Source organism: Petaurus breviceps, unplaced genomic scaffold (assembly GCF_028583685.1).
Source record: "Petaurus breviceps papuanus isolate PSGF00001 unplaced genomic scaffold, PetGlider_PUasm1.0 90925, whole genome shotgun sequence".
NCBI lineage: Eukaryota > Metazoa > Chordata > Mammalia > Diprotodontia > Petauridae > Petaurus > Petaurus breviceps.
Window position 1 is genome coordinate 11206842 of NW_027187380.1, and position 5650 is coordinate 11212491.

The following is a 5650-nucleotide window of genomic DNA, read 5'->3' on the forward strand; positions in this document are numbered from 1 at the left end:
ACACTCAGCCTATTAGGGGGCAGAGTTTATCTTCACAGCAGAGAAGCTTCCTGTGGGCTCTGCTCCACCTTTTAGCGAATTCCCTCCATCAAAGGCTCCATGTGATTACATTCAGCCTATTAGGGGGCAGAGTTTACTTTCAAAGCAAGGGAGGTCTTCAAAGTGCCCCCTAGGTCTATTAAGGGGTGGGGGAAGATCTTCAAATTCCCATTCCCATTATAGCACCATACTTACGGTAGTAAGGATAATTAATTAAAATAGGAAGATATGGGATGGCAACTAGAGCTGCCCCTCAGGTAAAACACCTGGGAGTTTTATGACACTTGCCCAAGGTATATTTCATGCTATTTGCCTTAGATGCAAGAATTATTATGCAATCCCACCCAGGACGCATTGATGAAGCACCTCTAGTGTATTAAGGTGTTGTGGTAAGGGATAAGGATGCAAAGACAGAACCAAAAATAATTCCTTGCTTTCAAGAAACTCACACTGTCCTGGAAATGCTTGACACTCTGATAGAGTGATTTAGGGGAAGTCCCTGAGGGGAGTGACAGGGTAGGGGGAAAGTTTCTTGCTTGTCTAAATCAGTAGTGCATTAGTGGAGGCATTAAAAATTCACCCTTGGAGTTTACAAAATGATTGGGAGTCAGAAATACAAAGAGCATTTTGGGGCTCACCTGTAGGCGTCTCCTTAGAGAGACCAGAACTCTACTTTGGATGAGGTAATAGGCAGCAAGAACATATCAAATGTGTCTTTAAAGGAAATAGTCTTATTCTAGGACCCATTGCTTAGGAGCAGAGGAGGCTTTGTTTCCTGTTCTCTAGGCAGGCTACAAATTGAGGAAAGCCTTTCAGCTATAAAAGGCTCATTTTCTTTAAATAGCATCAAACATTCCTATCACCACAGTGTAATTATCCCAAAGGCTTTTTGGAAGTGAATCAGACCAACTTAGCAAGCAATGACAGATATTATTGACATTCAGTCCCTCACCACCACATTCTCTTTAAGACACAATGAAACAGTAGAACTCGTGACACACTGGCCTAAACCTTAGCTGGATCTCTTCTACAGAAAAGAATTCAGGCAGCTGCTAGAACTCCCATAAACCCCAGGACATGGCTTCCACCTCAAAGAGCACCGGGCAGACCTGATTTTAAGTCATAGTCTGGTTTTTAAAAAATATAACGTCAGCTTCTGTAAACGAAATCACAACTACCGACAATTCCCAAGATGACCAGTTGATGGTTGTTTAGCAAGGGAGGCTAAGATTTTGGATTTACTTTTTCTCTTTCTCTGTGTGACCTTGGAAAAATCACTCGTTTTCTTAGGGTCTGATTTTCCCCACTATGAAATGAAAGAGATGAATTAGGTGAATTCTAAAGTGCCTGCCAGCTCTAATGTCCTATGATTTTATTATTTCTCATACAGGCCAAATGAAATTCCAAAGGATTGACTTTTGATCAATTGTATTGTTTAGACTTTTAAAAATTGTATTGTTATCCTGGTTTGAAATTTGTGAGAATCCATATTGTATCAAGCATTCATGGAATGAGATTAGCATTAGCAAAGAGGAGGACAAATAGAAGGAAAAGGGTAGGAGAGGAAAGAAGACTTATTTTTTTGCATATTTTGGGGGGTAGGGAAAAGGCAATGGGGTTAAGTTACTTGACCAGGGTCACACAGCTAGTAAGTTTCTGAGGTCAGATATGAATTTAGGTCCTCCTGACTCCAAGGCCAGTACTCTATTCACTGCACTACCTAGCTGCTCCAAGACTTATTATTGTTATTAATGAAACACTTGAACTCTATTTTTGTGTAGAACTTCCTATGGGAGATTCTACAACTCCTCCACCTTGGCACTCAAAAACATTGCAGTTTGGCTCACCAGGGGGTCCCAAGTTTAGGGTCCAAAGAATATTCTGTGGGACTGTACTTCTAAAACTATAATTTTAAAGCCCCCTGAACTGGGGAGCTTACCTTTACTAGTCAGCCAGTAATAGCTAACAATGAACTCAAAGCAAAGATATCTACTAAGACAAAATAGTAAGAACAGTACCTATAAAACCCCATTAAGTTTGATTATACTATTCCACAAACTTATATCCTGATTTTGAAGCACACATGTAGAGAACATATGTATACAAAGCAAATCACATTTTTGATACTACTGGGCCCCTGATGTCCTGTCTTTTCTCCTAGAATACTTATGCTGTTAGCATCACTATCGGGCAGGTCATTCTTCTCAGCTCCTTGGGTCTGCTCTTCCCTGGAGGTCAGCTCTCAACTGCCAGGGCTAATTATCCCTTGAATCAATCCTTGGTACTCTTCTTGGCTGCCAGAGGCCATGCTCCTTAAATTCCTGCCCTCAATTCTCTGTGACTGTGTCTCCCTTCAGGTTGTGAGATCCCTGCTGGATCTTGTTCTGGGCAGGAAGCTCTGTTATACGGCACTACTGCTGATGGGAGGGAGGAAAAGGGAAAAAATCCCCTCCCAAACCCCCTGTCTGGTAGAGATACAGGAACCACAATTCACCAAGGTTGTCCCTACCTCAAACCTGACTACCTACCTTGACTGCCAGACTGTCTCCAGCACTTGGCAGGTTTAGTTTTTTTTACAAAACTCTAGGGGCTTGGCCAATTGTTAGCTAACGGAGCTCCCATTCCAATTCAAGCAGAGAATCTTTTCCCCACTTTGTAAAGGACAGCAGGACATAGGTACATAAGTCATTAACATATCAGTACCTTGTTACTATCTGTCCCTTATTTTTTGTGATTACAGAAGCTGGGGGGAGGGTCAGGGTGAGTGGGTGGGACCAGAAATTCCCCCCCTTCTCTTGATACTTTCTCCCCAAATATTGCTTGAAATATACAGTGGCATAGAAGTGAAGCTGAGTTCCTTTCCACACAGTCCTACTCCAACACATGACAGTATGGAGTGACCCTGGTTTCTTGAAATCAATGCCAGGGAATATGAAAGCAATGGTGGGTCCTAGAATGCTGTAAAAGCTTAATGACATATAGTATCAGATGTAGATTTTATATCTCACTTGGGAAAAAGAACTGATTTCAGGGACTTTCTTTTTGTTTTCTTATGTGTGATTTTCACAGATGCTTTTTGCCCCACTCTGGGTAATTGAACTGAAAAATATTGGCTGTTTGAACATCATTTAATTTTGCCACACTTAAATTTGCCTTTGATTTGTAGGCTATTGGAACTATAACATTTTTATTACGTTCTAAGAGATGGAGGTTGACTATAATATCTAGCATGTTTAGTTTAGGTATCTTAGTTACTCTTGGTTCATCTGGTTTGTGGACTTTTCACAGGCTAAGCATTACTTGGGGGATTTTCAATTTCTCAACTTATATAATTATGCTTAATACCCAAGACTCATACCACTGTAACTGAAGGTTCATCATCATAGAAATTATCAATTGATTATTTTTTTTTATGATTTCAGTCAACAAAATGCCTGCAAAAGTGACTTATTATTTAGGAAACTGGAGAAAACATGATTATTATATTACTTGGGTTACAAGACAATTGAAGATTTTCTGAGAAATTCTTTCTCTCCCATTTTCAGATGTGCTTTATTGTCAAGTGCATAGTTAGAATAGATTCTTGAATTATAATATCAAACTGCTGCTTTTTAAAATTAATTTCTAAATTTTAAATCAAAATTTAATTAATTACCATTGTATGGGAAAGGTGAGGATGAGGAGAAATATAGGGGGTAAGCATGGCACAAAAGCTTCATGCCTTTATATCACAAACACTTTCTTTGGGAAGAAAATTATCAGGTAATGGATATTAGGAGTACAATATGAGGACATAAAAATGAAATAGGTTATATTCTAACAGACTTGTTATTGATATAGGAGCTATTGCTGAGTTAGCTGATTGTATAGTCAACTCATTGACTAATCAAAGATAAGAACAGAATTAGTTTTTTTTTAAATCCAAGAAGGAAAAATAATATTGAGAAAAAGATATGGTATACAATTTAAACAATTTAACCCTAAACTATTTAAACAAGTAATTTACCATCAAAATTGGAAATGGACAACAATGTCACCTAAAATGGTTTTTTTTTCCCTGAAGTTTAATGAATGGAAATTAATTGCCACAAGGAGATCAAAGAGCTCAGGAAGGGCCTTACTCAGCAAGCATCTGACTTAACTTGCACCATGGTTAGAAGATAAACTTGTTCATAAAATCTTACAAAGAGGAATGATAGACTATTGGGAGCAATATCATCTCACAAAACAAAATGACGAAAGGATAAAATCAACTTCAATACAGCTTGTTATCTGTCCTCCACCATGATAGTGATAGTGACGGACTCAAAGTACAAAACAAGACATGACAGTTTCAGACGTGGCTAATTCATGCATTTGTTTTGTGTGCTTATGCTTACTTGTTACAAGGGTGCTGTTTTTAAATTTTTCAATGTGGGCAGTGGGGGGAGGAGGAGACTTGGAGGAAAGGGAGCTAATATTACCAAAATTAAAAAGAGAGGCATTGGAATATTTTTTAAATGCCCCCCCCCCCCAAAAGAGAGGGAAGTTCAGAAGGAAATAGAAAAGGAGGACATCTTTGAAAAGCTTATGTTGAATTTCTTATATACTTTAAAAAAAATCAAACTGTATCTAATAGTGGTTTATTCATTCACATATCTAACATTGACTTCCACCCAGGTGAGGTAGGTGCTGGGACACTGGGACAGCCCTGCACTAAGGGAAATGAAACACTTGATTGGCTGAGAGAATGCTGAGCACAACCTGACATATTTATGTTGTTGGATGTTGTTGGGGAATCCTTAAGAGGACTTGAAGAAGAGACAGGTAGAGAAAGAAAGGCAAGGCATGGATTTTTGCATGTCTAACAGGAAGCTCCAGGGCTGCACATTTGGGGAAGCCAGCCCCCATTCTGTCTCTTGACTTCCAGTGCTTGTAACCCAAGATACTGCTGGGAGCAGACTCCCTAGATGAGATTGTTCCCTCTCCTCCTTGGCTGAGTTAAAGTGTTTTATCTTGCTCACCAGTGAAAGGATTCCTTTACCATTGTATTTTCTTTGGTCTATTCTAATCTGTCTAACTTCTCTGACTTTTTCTGTAATTTTGCTTGGATAAATGAATTTGCTCATTATTTTCTATTCATGATTGTCTTTTGTTTGGCCAGCTTTGGTGAAAAGGAGCTAAGGTTGCACTATTAAGCTAACTAGCATCTTTCTTTTGAGAGTGATCATGGAAAGTGGTACATATCCTCCCCCAGGATTATATGTCTAGATATACAGAGATTGAGGTGTAGTGGACAGATATAATTCTAAGGCAATTCTAGTCTCACTTTGGAGATAGGTAAGAGAAAAAGCAAGCACCTATGACTATCCTCCTGCTACCCTAAAAGGAAGAAATCACAGTCATCCTTGAAAAGACATGGGCCAGCTTTCAGATCAGATCTTTATCAGTGTCATATGGGAGACAGCCATCTTTATCTGTTTACACAGCATACATATTTCTAGTACATATATAATCTTTCTATTCCTCTTTGTAGGGAAGGAAATATTCTCTTTTATTTGATATTTATTAAGTTCAAATAAAAATTCTTTTTAAAGGAAAGCTTTATAAGACATTCAACTGTCCAAAATCA